Genomic DNA, 8,451 nt, shown 5'->3' with positions numbered 1-8,451 from the left:
TTAGCTACTAACTACTTTGGTATCTAATATGTCTCATAGAAGAGAATTAGTCATAGCAAATATTTACTTATTAATAATATACTCTCAGTTTATGCCAGACAATATTTTAAGCACTTTAAAATCTATTAGCTCATATATTCTTCATGACTAACAATTAAATCCTAATATTATCCTCATTTTAATGCAAGGAAACTGAGCTTCTCTAAGTTTGTGTGAATTACCCAATATATAAAAACTCAAATGATTCAATGAGATAAGGCAAACAATGAAATGGAAAAATGGGGAAAAGAAATGAGGGCGTACACACACAAAAAAGGAAATGCAGATGGCTCATAGGCATGTGAAAATGTGTTCAACCATATTAACCATAGTATATTAAAACCATCAATCATTTCCTCCAGATAAGTGTTAAGTCAAAAAGTCAGGTAATATCCAGTGTTGTCAAAGATATGGGATAGTGGGTACTGTCATCCAACAGTGATGTGCGTACCTACTGATAAAACCACTTGGAAGTTAGTACAATAGCATCAATTAGTCAAGTTGAACATTTGTGTGTCCTGAGCCAAGAAATGCTACTACTTGGCGTATACTTTTCAGGACATATTTCACAAAGGCCACAAAATTGCACATGAAGACTTTTTCAGAACCTTGATTCAGATCTGGATACTCTATCTTTTGAATTCTTCTTCATAATTACTACCTTATACCAAAAGTAATCAGAAGTTCATTTGTACTCACCCAAGTAACATTACTGCCATTCTAGAGCTCTAATTAAGTCTCTGAGAAGCCTTAGAAGGAACAGAAATGTAGAAAGAGCAGATGATATGTTCAGAGACAGTGAGGCATCCAAGTAGACACCACTCACCAGTCAGGAGTCACTCTCAATCGGGTATAGATGTATGGATTCCTATAGCAACAGAGCAATCCTGTTAAGAAATAAATACCTGGAATGAGCTTCAGTGGATCTGTGTATGGTTCTGTTTAAAGCAAAGTAACCCCCTTTTTTGAATATTAACAAAGTCCTTCTCCCTTAGAGACAGATGCTGCATCTGAGAATTAGAGAAAGGTATCAGTTTTTACCCAGCTGAATATACAGCCAATGCAGTTCAAATTATTTAAACATAGAAATCATTCCTGTTTGTACTTCCAAAAAGCAATATCAACATCTGTAGTTAATAGATCACCCAGTAAGAAACACCCTTGTAACTAAACTCACCATATTTGAATGTTCAAACTATCCCAGCTAATGTTGTCATTCAAAATATTACTTTAAAACAATTTGTTTACAATTAATAAAACTTTTAAGGGATTCCAGGAGTCATGTCTTGGGAAAATGTTGGCAAATTTTCTGTCAGAGGAATGCCCAACAAAGTATTTTCCAGTAATGTCACAGGACAATAGAGGTGGTCTTTTTTCTTTCAAATATTGGGTTTAATTATAGGATTATATACCCTACCGCCAAACAATGTTATTTTCTTTTCCTATAATTTCTTTAAATTGCACCTAAAACAAGTAACAACAAATTAAATTTTGCAACACCAAAGGAAACATTCTGAACTTAATATTGAATAATTTGTTTTCAATGGACTATATCCAGGCATAGCACTATAGCATGGTACAAGAATTTGTAGGTGAAGATCAGTGTTTTTAAGCAAGATCAACTCTAAAATAATGCTTATTGGTATTGCATCTACGTGTCTGAAAAATGTACTGAGTGACAGTGCCATGTCAGAGCCACCATCTTCAATGTTACTACTAATCATCTAACCTTTTTCATTAGGCACCAACTCTAGTACAGAGGGGAACAAAAAGAAAAAAAAGAGTCACATTTAGTTGTGTTCTGCTCCACTGAGCCCATTGAAAATGGCTTTTCTGTCTCACTCTAATGGTTTCATGGGGGTGGGGATTGATCTGTGAATCTCTTGCATGATATGATTGAAATTTTATATGAGTGTGAAGTGTCAGGTGGTGTCAAACTCTCTCATTACCAGGCAGCAGAGGGAGGCTGGGCTGACAAGGACTTATCATTTTCATAAGATATGGCTCTGTTTTGATTTTTATGGACTGCAGGTTTTGTGCTTTTTAGCATGATTCAGTAGAAGAAACTAGTGTTGAGTACTTGACTTAAGTATTGTGAATGGTAAATAAAAGCTAATTCTATTGCATGCTGATTCTCTTAAGAGCATTCACTTCATTGAACTTTCCTTAATTTCTTTTCCATGTGTTTCACTGTACCTTACAGATTACACTTCCCTTAATAAAACCAAAAGGAGTGTCTACCACTTGTCCATTCAATAGGCTGTATAGTCTCCTCACCACTAGCAAAGTCACTCCATTCTCCTCCAGCACTCAAATACACATTTCAAACAGTATTGGTCCATAAGCCAACAGTAAAAGAAATGTCTCATGGGACCACCATGTTTGGGCATTCATTTCAAAGTCCCTTTCCTCTCTCTCTCTTTTAAAGATTTTATTTATTTATTTGAGAGAAAGAGAGAGCCGGGGGAGGGGCAGAGGTAGAGTGAGAGAATCTCCAGCAGACTCCCTGCTGAGTCCGGAGGCCATAGTGGGACTCGATCTCTTGACCCTGAGATCATGACCTGAGCTGAAGTCAAAAGTCAGACGCTTAACCAGCCACCCAGGCACCCCAGTCCCTTTTCTCTTAATTCCACACATTACTAAGCAAGAAATGAAGCATCAAGTGAAATGAGACATGTTGATTTCCTAGATTTCTTTCTGTTTACCATTCCTATTGTCACAGTTCATGTGGTAAGAGCCTACATTAACACTGCTAAGCCCATGGATTTCCGTATTTTGTTACATTAGAACTTGAGAGAGACATTTTTACATTATAAAATATACTGCACATTGTGCTTCTTAAATGTTTTCATTGCCTGAAACTCACATCTTGTAGCTGTGGGAATAAGAATGTTATCTTTAGGTCAAATTACTGTGTGGTGAAGCATGGACCAATTTTCAGTTTAATGCAAATTCTATTTTGGGGTTCTGCATGAAATACCCATTGCCTTTGAGGTGATTATTTACATTTTATTAAAGAAATGCTGATTTTGAGTTATGAGATGCTATTAAGTTGAAACAGCTTTATTTAAAAACATCTCCACTTGTATGATGATATACCAAGATCAGAGTTCCAGTTATGGGGCCTGACAGAGGTAATATTACACATGCTTTTCATATTGTAGATACTTTCTTCGTGCAACATTAAAAAAATGTGTTGACACATTATGTTATAATTATCTTTAATTTTGATGACACCATAAAATAACCAACCATGGCATTATGAACACATTACTCCTGAATCTTCAAAATTTGATAAGTAAGACAGAGAGAGACAAACACCATATGATCTCATTTATATGTATAATCTGAAGGAAAAATAAGAAAAGAAACATCATAGATACAGACAACAGATTGGTGGTTGCCAGAGTCAGGGAGTAGGGGTGGAAGAAATGGGTGAAGGGAGTCAAAAGGCACAAACTTTTAGTTATAAAATCAATAAGTCATGAGGATATGTACAGCATGGCCACTATAGTTAATATTGTGTTGTGCATTTGAAAGGGGCTGGGAGAGTAGATCTTAAAAGCTCTCATCACAAGAAAAAAGAAATTCTGTGACTGTGTATGGTGACAGATGTTAAGTAGTTGTATTTCAGTGACCATTTTGCAGTATATGCAAATATACACAAACCATTATGTTGTATACCTGAAATTAATAGACTGTCTTATGTCAATTATACCTCAATTAAAAAAAGCAAAGGAAAAAATTAAGTAATTTACAATTAATTCTTACCTCGTTATGATACTAGAACTCATCTTCTGAGGGTAGGCATGTGAAAGTTTAGAAGGTCTCTTTCCACTAAATCATGAATTTAATTTTTCCAGTTTATCAAACAATAGGTGGCATCTCTTCCTTCCATAACTTTCAAGTTTATTTGCCATTATTATTCCATAAGACTTTGCCAACTTTTCAAAGTTACTTTATATAAAATCACACAAGTAATAATTAAAAATCTGAGAAAAAATTCTGATTCAAAGATTTGTGGGGTAGTAGCGTAAATCTGTTGAATAATTTTTCCAACCAAAAGACCATTTTGATATTGGGAAAGCCATCTCAGATTTTACTACCTCTCTTCTTTTTACTGCAAAGATGGATTTTTTCCTGAGAAAAAGCGTCCTTTGTGCATTTTCCCAAGACACAAGAATGCTTCCCTTAGTTTTGCTTTTTATTAAATTATGAACATATCACTGAACAATATTTTAACAATATACCCCAAACCCATTTATTAGATGTCCACAAAACCAGAATAAACAAAAATTGAAAAAGATTTGAAGACCCATTTGTCTTTAAGTAGTAATCTTTTTCTTTAGTGTTGGTATGAATTAAAAGTATAAACCAGAAGTAGGGGCGCCTGAGTGACTCAGTCAGTTAAGTGTCTGACTCTGGATCTCAGCTCAGGTCACTATCTCAGGGTTGTGAGATCCAGCCCCATGTCGGGCTGTGCACTGGCATGGAATCTGCTTAAAATTCTCTCTCTTCCTCTGCCCCTACTCTCCACCTCAATCTCTCTCTCTCTCTCTCTCTTTCACACACACACACACACACACACACACACACACGTACATATAAACCAGAAGCAAGAAAGTGCTTGAAGTATTCATGGAAATATTAATTTTTAAGCTCCATAAAGCACTTTAGGAGCGCCTACTCACGTACAAATAATTGATGTGCTAATTACAAATCTTTTTTGTCTAGTTTATTTCCTCTTCTCTCAACCCTAAAGCCTCATTAGCAAAGTTCTTCTACAGGTTTTGATGTTATCACAGCTTTAGAAAACCTACACCAAATGTCATGTGTCCTTTTCAAGAGAAACAGCATGTTTCATAGTGAACTGGACTCCTTCTGATTTTCTATGATTTCTGTGATGGAATTTTTATTTATGTCAAGACTAAGGTCAAGAACAAATGATTTTGCTGCATAATCACGCTTGTGTGCAAAGAAAGGTTTACCAGTCTATTTATGCTTTGATCTATCCTGCAAAAGCGAACTTAAAAATATAGAATTATGACATTTTAGAATTAGAAAGGTCCTCAGAGATAATCAATCCCATCCCATTTGTTTTAGACTGAATTTGATCTAGATAAAATTGAACCCTAGAGAAATTAAATGACCTAACCACATTATTAATGGCAGACTTTAGAATAGCCATTGAGCCTCCACTGCAAGTCCCAAGTCTGGGGTTCTGGCTACTATGATTTAAGTATTTTCCTTTGTGCACTTTGAAGTTTGCTTAGACTTTATTCCCATTAACTGAATTTTCTAGTTTGGTTGTATTGTCTAATAGGAGATGGATGTGTATATCTCTGTAAAACATTTTACAAACCAGCTCTTCTTAGACTGTACATATGCAGTGCCAAAGAAAGTAAAATGTTGTAACATTTTCAGGGAATTTAGGATAAAACATATATAATTTTAGCAATATAATGCTTGTATTAGATGAGTTAAAGAAATGAATTTCAATTATTTGGAGCACCTAAATTCACTTTACTGAAATACCATCCTTCTTAAATTGCAGTATTTCAATTGCATAGTAAAACTGTCTGGCATCTTTTAGCTAATTTTTCCTTTCTTTTTCCGTTTAGCAGAAATGCAATTTATTATTGTTCTTTAGATAATAAAATTATCCCCTTTCTTCAAATATGTCATATATATTTAGTGCCTACCACGTGTCAGGCATAGTTGCAATGTTTTCTCCAACTGTTTTTACTTAGAACACTCTAGGCCCCTACAAAATAAGTTTTGCTACAACCATTTGTCAAAAGAGAAACCTGAGGCTTAGGAGAGTTAAGTATCTTGTCCAAGGTCACAAAACTAGGAAGAGTTAAAGCAGAAATTCAAACCTGGGCAGTCTAACAAAGGAACCCCTAGTATCATGTTTAAAATATGATCTGGTAGGGGTGCCTGGGTGACACAGTCAGTTAAGCATCCAACTCGATTTTGCACCAGTTATAATCTCAGAGTCATGGGATTGAGCCCCGTGTCAGGCTCCACACTTAGCATGGAGTCTGCTTGAGATTCTGTCTCTCCCTCTGCCTTGGCCCCTCTGCCTCTCATGCTCTCTAAATACGTACATACGTACATACATACATAAAATCTCTAAAATATGATCTTGTATAAGATCCCCAAAGTCAGTTTCTTTCTCAAGGGAGGTTATATTAATAAATCATACTCCTTTATTAATTTCTCTATATTTTCCCTTGTAGAATCTATCAACAAGCAGCAGGTTGCTGGAAGTGTTCAAACAGAGATGAGAGTCGTCTTTCAAGGATGCATCCAAGTGCTGTATAGTATGGACATGAATTCTGAGATTCTATGAATTCTAGGATCCTTGTGAGATGAATTTCACTAGGATACAGTGTTGAGAATAATTCTTATAGGTTTTTTTANCCTCTGCCTCTCATGCTCTCTAAATACGTACATATGTACATACATACATAAAATCTCTAAAATATGATCTTGTATAAGATCCCCAAAGTCAGTTTCTTTCTCAAGGGAGGTTATATTAATAAATCATACTCCTTTATTAATTTCTCTATATTTTCCCTTGTAGAATCTATCAACAAGCAGCAGGTTGCTGGAAGTGTTCAAACAGAGATGAGAGTCGTCTTTCAAGGATGCATCCAAGTGCTGTATAGTATGGACATGAATTCTGAGATTCTATGAATTCTAGGATCCTTGTGAGATGAATTTCACTAGGATACAGTGTTGAGAATAATTCTTATAGGTTTTTTTAGTTAGAATGATGTCTACATTACCACTAAAATTTTTAAATTGAAGTGTTTGTTGTTGTTGTTGTTGTTGTTGTTGTTGTTGTTCAAATAGTGCTTCAAAGGCACATATTTGTCTCCAGTTTCTCCCCTTTGTTTAGCTTTTATGGATTGCAGAGTAGTTACAAGAATGCTGTCATTTGGAAACCAGACACCAGAATACTGATGTCTTTAGATGCCTTCAAATGAAAAAAAAATATTGTTAGTAGTATTCAGTCTTTGTTTTCCCCATCTCCCAAAGCAGAAAATGAGACAAAGATTTATGCATAGGTAGTTTATTTGGAAAGAACAGAGTTGTGAAGGATAGAGTGGTGGAACAGAAAAAGGAAGGAAGGAGGAAAGAAGGAAGGAAACAAACTAGGATGGTTGTCAGGTTGGCCACAGAGCTCAATGGCTATAGAGACTGAATTTAATCTCCCCTATGACCTTCTGAATAACCATATGAAATGCTTCTCAGATCTATCCACCTGGGGCAAGAAGGGGGAAGTATTTGTTCACCTGCATTTGTCTCCTATTGTCAAGTTTCCTGTGCTTTCTGTTTGCACAAGCAGGGCCACTGAGATAATTCCCACAGGCTCTAAACTTTGCATTCGGAGAATCCCCAGGATGAGAAACAGGAAGAATAGCCATGTGAGCTCAGAGCAAAGCCCCTTGTGGTTGCATCTGCCCAAAGCTGACCCAAACCTGCTCAATTGGTCATTGTACAGCATGAGTGAGGTTCAAGAGGAATTGCAGTTGAATGTAAGAGAGGTCTGTTTCAATGGCTTGTTGTGCCTTCCGATTTTAGTCTTTTTCCCTATTTCTAATAGGTAGAGAAGCACAGGCAGCACAACTGAAAGAAAATCTACAGTTTTGAAATAACAGGTACCTTCAAGTTCAGAGCATGGCTTACTAACCTAAACTCAGACCTAACTAGTCCGGTGGTAAAATTAGTTAGACATGTCTGAGAAAAGGAAGATAGCCTTACAGACGCATGGAGTTGCAGAGATAGAGGGATCATGATATATCACTTAGTCCATTTGCTGCCCTGAGGCATTAACTCATAACATATTTTGTTGTCTTGACATTTAAATACAGTCATTTGACACAATCACTTTTGGGGACAAAGTTTTACTTTCTTGGAGAGGGTATCAATACTAACTGCTGGAGCCCCAGGGTGAATTAAGAAAGTTATTCCTGTGTCTACTAAAGGAAATTTAGTAGTTCTGGGCTCACAAATTCTTACTTATGGGTAAGACTATTCAGTGACTAAGAACTTAATACATAAGAAGCAGGCATTTATGAACAGGAATATTGCATACACATTTCCCAACAGAAGTGTCTGTTATCTTTAGTTTAAATATGGGCTCATGGTAAACTGGTTCTTAGATTTTTTTTTTAACCTTGATCTCTAGACTTAAATGAAAACAACATCTCCACCATTGTTTTTGGTAGGTTATAAACATTTTATATGAAATCTCTTCTAGAAATCTTTTACTGCCTCCTCTTTGGGACCATGTTCTTAGAATTTTTTGTTTGCAGTATATGGGTACCTATTCAAACTACAACAAATAAAACACATGCAGGCTTTCAGGCAGGTAATCAAGTATATATATATATATATATA

Source organism: Ailuropoda melanoleuca, chromosome 3 (genome assembly GCF_002007445.2).
Source record: "Ailuropoda melanoleuca isolate Jingjing chromosome 3, ASM200744v2, whole genome shotgun sequence".
Classification (NCBI taxonomy): domain Eukaryota; kingdom Metazoa; phylum Chordata; class Mammalia; order Carnivora; family Ursidae; genus Ailuropoda; species Ailuropoda melanoleuca.
The sequence above is the reverse complement of the archived record's forward strand: the minus strand, read 5'-3'. Positions refer to the sequence as shown.